This window comes from Babylonia areolata, chromosome 7, assembly GCF_041734735.1.
Source record: "Babylonia areolata isolate BAREFJ2019XMU chromosome 7, ASM4173473v1, whole genome shotgun sequence".
Taxonomy (NCBI): domain Eukaryota; kingdom Metazoa; phylum Mollusca; class Gastropoda; order Neogastropoda; family Buccinidae; genus Babylonia; species Babylonia areolata.
Window position 1 is genome coordinate 28,124,710 of NC_134882.1, and position 11,012 is coordinate 28,135,721.

Below are 11,012 nucleotides of genomic sequence, written 5' to 3' on the forward strand. Positions count from 1 at the left end.
CTCACGTAGATCTGGAATGTTCCATTTCTCCCCGCCTCCTCTCTCTCTCTGTCTCTCTATGTCTCTGTCTCTCTCTCCCTGTCTCTCTCTGTCTGTATCTCTATGTCTCTCTCTCTCTCTCCCTGTCTCTCTCTGTGTCTCTCTCTCTTTGTGTCTTTCCCTGTCTGTCTCTGTCTCTCTCTCTCTCTCTCTGTCTCTGTCGGCCTCTGTCTGTCTGTCTGTATCTGTCTCTTTCCCCTTCTCTCTTTCTCTGTGTCTCTCTTTTCTTCTCTGTCTCTCTTTCCCTTTCTCCGTGTGTGTGTCTCTGACTCTCTTTCATTCTCTCTTTGTGTCTCTTTCCCATTCCCTCTCTGTCTCTCTCTCTAATCTTCTTCTTCTCTGTCTGTCTCACTCTCTCTCTGCCTCTCTCTTTTCTTTTCTCTCTCTGTCTTTTCTTCTCTCTCTCTTTCCCATTCTCTCTGTCTCTCCGTCTCTCTCTCCCTCTGTCTCCATCTGTGTCTGTCTTTCTGTCTCTTTATCTCTGTCTGTCTCTGTCTTTCTCTCTTTCTCTCGCTTACTCTCTCTCTCCCCTTCTCTCTGAGTCTCTGTCTTTGTCCCAATCTCTCTGTTTCTCTCTGTCTGTCTCTGTCTCCGTCTGTGTCTATCTCTCTGTCTCTGTCTCCGTCTGTGTCTATCTCTCTGTCTCTGTTTCTGTCTCCGTCTCATATTTCTCTGTCTGCCTGTCTCTGTCTGTCTGTCTGCCTGTCTGCCTGTCTGTCTTTTTCAACTTCTGTGTCTCAGTTTCTGTCTCTCTCTCTCTCTCCCTCTCAGTCTGTCTCTGTCTCCATCTGTGTCTATCTCTCTGTCTCTCTATCTCTGTTTCTGTCTTCGTCTCACATCTCTCTCTCTCTCTCTCTGTGTCTCTGTCTCCCTCTCCCTCTATCTGTGGCTGTCTCTGTTTCCATCTGTGTCTTATCTCTCTCTTTCTTTATCTCTGTCTCTGTTTCTGTCTCAGTCTTTCTCACATTTCATTCCGTGTGTGTGTGTGTGTGTGTGTGTGTGTGTGTGTGTGTGTGTGTGTGTGTGTGTGTTTGCGCGCGTCTCTCTCTCTCTCTCTCTCTCTCTCTCTCGCTTACTCTCACTCCCCACTCTCTCTCTCTCTCTTTCCCTCTCCCCCCTCTCTTTTACCTAAGCACGCACATGAATGGCTGTTAATGCCTCACGTACGCTTTGACTGGCTCCAGAACGCAGAGAAAGAAAGAAAGAAGAAAAAAAGAAAAGAGAGAGAGAGAGAGAGAGGGAGAGAGTGAGAGAGAGGGAGAGAGAGAGAGGAAGAGAGAGAGGGGGGAGAGAGGGGGAGAGAGAAAGAGGGAGAGAGAGAGGGAGAGAGAGGAAAAGAGAGAGGGAGAGAGATGCGGGGAGGGAGAGACAGGGAGAGAAAGGGAGAGAGAGAGAGAGAGAGAAACACAGACAGACAGACAGGTACAGGTGAATCCATCAAGCTCAATAGTATTCCCATTCACCTCAGTGAGTCAAAGCCGCCCGTTGTAAATCATCGCCACCACTGCGTCCCACGTTCGGTTACATGTAAAAAATTATGTCTTACCGTGCATGACCGTCTTCACCACGCCGTTAATCAAGGCAGCCATTCTCCATTTTCGGGGATGTGCCCACCGGGTATGTTCATGTTCCCCGTAACCCACCGAACACTGACATAGATTACGTGATCATTAGCGTGCAGTATTTGATGTTCTGCGTGCCAGAACACGCGGACAGGACCAGCCACGAGCAGGTCTGTACATCTGTTGACCTCAGAGATCGCACACACACACACACACACACACACACACACACACACACACACACACACACACACACACACACACACACACACACACACACACACACACACACACACACACACACACACACACACACATCTCCACCCTTCGCCTACTGTACCAGGCGTCGCGACCGAGATTCGAACACAAGGCCCTAGGATTGAAAATCCAACGCTTTAACCACTCTGCTGTTCTACCCGTTGTGCCCCGTGTTGTGGTGAGAAGCTGGGTCTACAGGGAAAGCGAAGTTTAACTCTCTCCATGCGAACAGCGAAAGAGAGGACGTTAACAGCGTTTCATCCCAATTACCATCATCAAAATATTGCAAGCGGAACGCTTTTATACTGAAGAGGTGAATGTTGACAAAGAATACCACAATTCTGACGACGGAAGCTAAAGGTTGGGTCATTCAGACACCCACTGGACATCCGAGGGGTCTGTGTAGAGGAGAAGAGAGGACTGACCGTACTGAGTGAGTTAAACACCTCCACTATGTTAGGTCCCATAGGCTTTTCACGGCAACTGGAATAATCACCAATGGGTAAAAAAAGAATCACCAATACATGGTAACGTTTACGTTTAATGACAGTGAATTCATATCCACTGTGTCCAGGACTCGGCACAGCATGGAAGGCGGGGCCCAGCTCTCTCCTTCCGCTGCTCGTAATCTTCCCCAACTGAAGTCAGGTACTCTTTCACATCTGGGTGGGTGGCAGGAGGAAAATTGGACGGGAAGTATATTTCCCCAAGGACAAAACACCGTGCATACTAAACAATCAGTGGAGTGATGGCATAGAGGTAACGCGTCCGCTTAGGAAGCGAGAGAATCTGAGCGCGCTGGTTCGAATCACGGCTCAGCCGCCGATATTTTCTCCCCCTCCACTAGACCTTGAGAGGTTGTCTGGACGCTAGTCATTCAGATGAGACGATAAACCGAGGTCTCGTGTGCAGCATGCACTTAGCGCACGTAAAAGAACCCACGGCAACAAAAGGGTTGTTCCTGGCAAAATTCTGTCGAAAAATCCACTTCGATAGGAAAAACAAATAAAACCGCACGCAGGGAAAAATACAAAAAAAGAAAGAAAAAAAGGGTGGCGCTGTAGTGTAGCGACGCGCTCTCCCTGGGGAGAGCAGCCCGAATTTCACACAGAGAAATCTGTTGTGATAAAAAGAAATACAAATACACGGCGCCTCCGCCATGTTTAGAATAGAATAGAATAGAATAGAATATGTCTTTATTACCAAGTGTACCGGGGTCACAAAGAATATTGGGGGGCTAGGGGTGGGGGTGGGGGGATAGTACATACAAAGGTTCACACACAAATCGAAAATCATACACAAACACAGATACAGTATCATTTAGGATACATACATGTGTGCATCAATACAAAAACTTGTGCACACTCACACATGCACCCCCCCCCCCACCCCCGTACCCTCATCCCCTGCCCCCCCTCCCCCCCCACAAAAGCCACATATTACATGTGGATGGGGCTGATGACTAGATCTTCAGGTAAATGGATGTTGCTTTCCATGATCGCATGATCTGATGTCTGGCGGAAAGCTGGCACACGGCCATGTTATAGACATAAAACAAGGACACTTCCACAAACCTTGTGGAGATGATGGAAGGGATGCTGACAAGATCAAAGCATGGGTAAAAGCTAGAAGGCTGTAGGAAGGGAAGAGGGACTTGAAAGATGAAAGCCCGCGGTATTGAAGAGAGAGAGAGAGAGAGAGAGAGAGAGAGAGAGAGAGAGAAAGGGGGGTGGGGGTGGGGACTGGGAGACAGAGAGAGACTGAGAGAGAGAGAGAGAGATTGGGAGAGAGAGAGAGATTGAGAGAGAGAGAGACTGGGAGACAGAGAGAGATTGAGAGGGAGAGAGAGGGAGATACTGAGAGAGAGAGAGGCAGAGACAGAGAGACAGAGAGAGAGAGAGAGAGGGAGAGAGAGGGAGATACTCTGAGAGAGAGAGAGAGAGACTGGGAGACAGGGAGAGAGACTGAGAGGGAGAGAGAGAGAGAGACTGAAAGAGAGACAGAGAGAGACAGAGACAGAGGTACAGATAAAGACAGAGACAGAGACAGAGAGAGAGAGAGAGAGAGAGAAACTGAAACACAGAGAAGGGGAAAGAGACAGACAGACAGAGAAATATGAGACGGAGACAGAAACAGAAACAGAGATAAAGAGACATAGAGATAGACACAGATGGAGAGACTGAGAGAGAGAGAGAGAGAGAGAGAGAGAGAGAGAGAGAGAGAGAGAGAGAGAGAGAGAGGCAAATCATGCACTATGCACCCTGTTGTTCATATACAGTTGACGCCCTACAACCGTCCTTACGTTCATGTACAAGTTACACCATGCAAACACCCTTACGTTCATACACAGTTTCATTTTCTTTTTCAAGGTGTCAAAACGTTATCAAGACGTTCATAAACAAGTAACGCTCACTAAATACTTTACGTTCATGTACACGAAACGCTCATTAAACACCTTACGGTCAAGTATAAGAAACACTCATTAAACATCTTACAGTCATGTACAAGAAATACTCATTAAACACCCTCATGGTCAATACAAGAAACGCTCATTAAACACCCTTATGGTCAATACAAGGAACACTCATTAAACACAATTACGGTCATGTACAGGAAACACTCATTAAACACCCATAATTTCAAGTAGAAGGAACGCTCATTAAACACCCTTACGGTCAATACAAGGAACACTCATTAAACACTCTCATTGTCATGTACACGAAACACACATCAAACACCCTTACGGTCAAGTACAAGAAACACTCATTAAACACCATTGCGTTCAAGTACAAGTAACACTCATTAAACACCCTCACGTACAAGCACAAAAAACACTCATTAAACACCCTTACTTTCAAGCACAATAAACACTCATTAAACACCCTTACTTTCAAGCACAAGAAACACTCAATAAACACCCTTACTTTCAAGCACAAGAAACACTCAATAAACACCCTTACTTTCAAGCACAAGAAACACCCATTAAACACCATCACGTTCAAGCACAAGAAACACTCTTTAAACACCCGTACTCTCAAGAAGAAGAAACGCTCATTAAACACCTTAAGGTCATGTACAAGAAACACTCATTAAACACCCGCATTTTCAAGTAGAAGAAACGCTTATTAAACACATTACGGTCATGTACAAGAAACACTCATTAAACACCCGTACTCTCAAGAAGAAGAAACGCTCATTAAACACCTTAAGGTCATGTACAAGAAACACTCATTAAACACCCGTATTTTCAAGTAGAAGAAACGCTTATTAAACAGATTACGGCCATGTACAAGAAACACTCATTAAACACCTTACAGTCATGTACAAGAAACACTCATTAAACACACTTATGGTCATGTACATGAAACATTCATTAAACAGCATTATGGTCATGTACATGAAACACTCATTAAACACCTTATGGTAATGTACATGAAACATTCATTAAACAGCATTATGGTCATGTACATGAAACACTCATTAAACACCTTATGATCATGTACATGAAATACTCATTAAACACCCTTATGGTTAGGTACATGAAATACTCATTAAACACCCTTATTTGTCAATACACGAAACTCTCATTAAATACCCTTATGGTCAATACAAGAAACACTCATTAAACAGCATTATGGTCATGTACAAAAAGCACTCATTAAACACCCTTATGCTAATGTACATGAGACACTCATCAAACACCCTTATAGTCAATACAAAAAACACTCATTAAACACCCTTATACTAATGTACATGAGACACTCATTAAACATCCTTACAGTCAATACAAAAAACACTCATTAAACACCCTTATGCGCCTGGGCCCTTCTGCCTTGATCTCTCTGTCCTTATTCTTTCTTTACCTCCTATCCCTCTTTTTAAAAGCAATATATATGTGTATGCAAATTTGTGTGTGTGTGTGTGTGTGTGTGTGTGTGAGTGAGTATGTATTGCACTGAATGGTGATCAGCAAGTGTTTAGTGTGCATGGCCCATCAAAACAGAAAGTAGTGAGATGTCATCACCCTTTCCTCACATAGGCTTTCCTATTCACACGGTCCTCTTCTCATCACTTGACAACGGGCCTATGGTCCGAAACGTCGTGTAAAAACAAAGAGGATTCAACTACCACCCAAAAGGTTTTTATAAACTTTAGTTTTTTGTCTTTGAAGAATCCTGCAGTCATTTTTGTCTTCTTCCCTGGTTTGACCCTTATGGTTTATGTACAAGAAACACTCATTAAACACCCTTACAGTCATGTACAAGAAGCACTCATTGAACACCCATACTTTCAAGTAGAAGAAACGCTCATTAAACACCCTAACGGTCATGTACAAGAAACACTCATTAAACACCTTACAGTTATGTACAAGAAACACTCATTAAACACCCTCATGGTCATGTACACGAAACACTCATTAAACACCCTTATGGTCATGTACAAGAAACACTCATTAAACACCTTATGGTCATGTACAAGAAACACTCATTAAACACCCTTATGGTCATGTACAATAAACGCTCATTAAACACCTTACGTTCATGTTCAATAAACGCTCATTAAACACCTTACGGTCATGTACAATAAACGCTCATTAAACACCCTTACGGTCATGTACAAGAAACACTCATTAAACACCTTACGGTCATGTACAAGAAACACTTATTAAACACCTTACGGTCATGCACAATAAACACTTATTAAACACCCTTATGTTCATGCACAAGAAACGCTTATTAAACACAATTACGGTCAATACAAGGAACACTCAATAAACACCCTTATGGTCATGTACAAGAAACACTCATTAAACATTCCTATGGTCAATACAAGGAACACTCATTAAACACCATTATGGTTATGTAAAAGAAACACTCATTACACACCCTTACGGTCAAGTACAAGAAACACTCATTAAACACCCTCACGGACGTGTTCAGTTCAAGTAATCGCTCATCAGATTCGCTGAAGTTCGTCAGTGTGGAAGTTCCGCACTGCATGCTCAGTTCTCTCCCACGTAGCGCCATTTTGCCGTGAATTGAAGGGGATTACAGGAAGTATCCCTCCTCCCCTTCTCCCCCCAAACCCCCCCCCCCCCCGCCCCCCCCCCCCCCCCCCCCAACAAACACACACACACCTGCGGGGAATCGTGCAGTCATAGATACTTCCTCTGCTCTATCGCCCTCCTCCTCTCCTGCACATTTCCCTCTGACATCACTTCCTTTCTACCCGGCATTCCTTATCCATTCAGCCGCACTCCCACCCACCCACCCCCCTGCCCCCCTCACATACCAACATCCCCCTTCCCCCCCAACCCCCATCCCACCCACCATCTCCGCATCACTATCTCTTCCCCGGCGTTCAATTCCCTACAGCTGGTTGTGGTTTAGAACGTTCTCTTGCAGAGAGGCTTGCGTTGAGTGAGATTACAGAAACCTGGGTGGGCATTAGACGCCTGTTTTACAATGGCATTTGCCTGCGTGGTCCTTTTACGTTTATTTTTTTTATTTTATTATTATTTTTGATTTATGTATTTATCTGCTCGTTTGTGTGTTTGTTTGTTAGTGGGATTGTTCTGAGAAACCTGGGTGGGCATCAGATGCTTGTTTTACAATGGCGTTTGCCCATGTGATCATTTTACGTTTATCTATTTTTCTATCTATTTGTTTTGTTTGTTGTTTGTTAGTGAGATTGCATAAACTTGCATTATATGCCTGTTTTGCAATGGCATTTGCCTGCGTGATCATTTATCTATTTGTTTGTTTGCCAGATCGTAGAAACATTGAATGGCGGTAGATCCCAGTTTTAGAATGACATTTGCATATGTGAGCCATTTATGTTTATCTATCAATTTCTTTATTTCTTTGCTTATTTACTTGTTTATTTGTTGGTAAGATTGTAGAATCCCAGGTGGGCATTTGATGCCTGTTTTACAATGGTATTTGCCTATGTGATCCTTTTACGTTTATTTATTTATTTATTCATTTGTTTATTTATTCATTTATTTATATATTCATTGTTTGTTAGTGATATTGTAGAAACCAGGGTGGGCATTAAATGCCTGTTTTACAATGGCATTTGCCTGTGTGATCCTTTTGCGTTTGTTTATTAATTTGTTTATTTTGTTTGCTTTCAGTTTTAGCATTTGCCTATGTGATCCTTTAACATTTATCTATTTATTTATTTCTTTGTTTGCTAATCAGATTGCAGAACCTGGGTGGGCATTTGATGCCTGTTTTACGATGGCATTTGCCTATATGATTCCAATACGTTCATTTATCTATTGATTTACCTGTTTGTTTATAGTCTATTTATCTATATGTTTTGCTGCTCTATCGTCTGCACCATTTTATTCAGCGGTCTGACTCCCGCACACAGTCCAGCATAGGATACACGGCAGTCTCAGCGCCAGCTGACCACGGGAAACTATCAATGTCAGGTCGCCAGGTGGCCACACACCGCGAGGAGACCCTGCACGGCTCAGTGCTGATCGAGTCACTTCGGTGGTATTCAGCAGTTCTGAGTCAGTTTATATTTTGCATTTGTATTTGTATTTCTTTTTATCGCAACAGATTTCTCTGTGTGAAATTCGGGCTGCTCTCCCCCGGGAGAGCGCGTCACTATACTACAACGCCACCCATTTTTTTGTATTTTTTTCCTGCGTGCAATTTTATTTGTTTTTCCTATCGAAGTGGATTTTTCTACATAATTTTGCCAGGAACAACCCTTTTGTTGCCGTGGGTTCTTTTACGTGCGCTAAGTGCATGCTGCACATGGGACCTCGGTTTATCGTCTCATCCGAATGACTAGCGTCCAGACCACCATTCAAGGTCTAGTGGAAGGGGAGAAAATATCGGCGGCCGAGCCGTGATTCGAACCAGCGCGCTCAGATTTTCTCGCTTCCTAAGCGGACGCGTTACCTCTAGGCCATCACTCCACACTGTATATATATATACACATATGATTTTTTCAAACGAAATATATATTTATTACAAACTCTTTGACGAACCATTCTCTCTTTGTGGTCATCGATCGTTTGACGTACGAGTTCCCACCAGAGAGAGAGAGAGAGAGAGAGAGAGAGAGAGAGAGAGAGAGAGAGAGAGAGAGAGAGAGAGAGAGAGAGAGAGAGAGAGAGAGATTATTATTATTATTATTATCATTATATTTATATAGCGCTGGATCTTGTGCAGAGACAAATCAAAGTGTTTTCGCACCAGTCATTCAAACGCATGCATAACTCTAAAACTGGAGAAAAAAAACACTGAAGACAAAGAAGATGCAGGGAAGGGAGGCTATTTTGGGAAGAGGTGGGTTTTAAGACCAGACTTGAAAGAGCCGAGTGTGGAGACCTGACGAAGCGAAAGAGGAAGTTCATTCCAATTACAAGGTCCAGAGACAGAAAGAACGGCGGCCAACAGTCGAGTGTTTGAATCTGGGTATGCGTAAACAGAGAGAGAGAGAGAGAGAGAGAGAGAGAGAGAGAACATTATTTTTGCTTTTGTTTTGTATTCTGCTGTATTGTGTTACTTTCTGTCGTAACAATTTTTTTTCTGTGTGAAATTTGGCCTGATTTCATTGGGAAGAACGCGTAGTTAGCGTACAGTGTAACTCGTTTTTTCTTTCTTTCTTTCTTCTTTTTAAAAATTATTATTATTTTTTTTACCACAAGAGTATTTGTTTCAATTTCAAAGTGGGATTTTCTACAGAATTTTGCCGCAACCGTTTAAATTTTTTTTTTTTTTTACGTTCGCTAAGTGCATGCTGCGCACGGTGCCTCGGCTTAATGTCTCATCCTAAAGACAGAGACAGAGAGACCGTTAGACAGACAGAGACAGACAGACCGTTAGACAGACAGAGACAGACAGACCGTTAGACAGACAGACCGTTAGACAAACAGACAGACCGTTAGACAGACAGAGACAGACAGACCGTTAGACAGACAGACAGACCGTCAGACAGACAGAGACAGACAGACCGTTAGACAGACAGAGACAAACAGACCGTTAGACAAACAGACAGACCGTTAGACAGACAAACAGACAGACCTTTAGACAGAGACAGACAGACAGACCGTTAGACAGACAGACAGACAGACCGTTAGACAGACAGACAGACCGCTAGACAGAGACAGACAGACAGACCGTTAGACAGACAGACAGACCGCTAGACAGAGACAGACAGACAGACCGTTAGACAGAGACAGACAGACAGACCGTTAGACAGACAGACCGACCTTTAGACAGAGACAGACAGACAGACCGTTAGACAGACAGACAGACCGTCAGACAGACAGACAGACCGTTAGACAGACAGAGACAAACAGACCGTTAGACAGAGACAGACAGACAGACCTTTAGACAGAGACAGACAGACCGTTAGACAGAGACAGACAGACAGACCGTTAGACAGACAGACAGACCGTTAGACAGAGACAGACAGACAGACCGTTAGACAGACAGACCGACCTTTAGACAGAGACAGACAGACAGACCGTTAGACAGACAGACAGACCGTCAGACAGACAGACAGACAGACCGTTAGACAGACAGAGACAAACAGACCGTTAGACAGACAGACAGACCTTTAGACAGAGACAGAGAGACAGACCGTTAGACAGAGACAGACAGACCGTCAGACAGACAGACAGACCGTTAGACAGACAGAGACTGACAGACAGACAGACAGACCGTCAGAGAGACAGAGACAGACAGACCGTTAGACAGACAGACAGACAGACAGACCGAACGTTAGACAGACAGACCATTAGACAGACTGAGACAGACAGACCGTTAGACAGACAGACAGACCGTTAGACAGACAGAGACAGACAGACTGTTGGACAGACAGACAGACAGACCGTTAGCCAGAGACAGACAGACCGTTAGACAGACAGACAGACCGTTAGACAGAGACCGACCGACCGTTAGACAGACAGAGACAGACAGACCGTTAGACAGACAGACAGACCGTCAGACCGACAGACCGTTCGACAGACAGACAGAGACAGACAGACCGTTAAACAGACAGAGAGACAGACAGACAGACAGACCGTTAGACAAACATACACACCGTTAGACAGAGACTGACAGACCGTTAGACAGACAGAGACTGACAGACAGACAGACAGACAGACCGTCAGACAGACAAAGA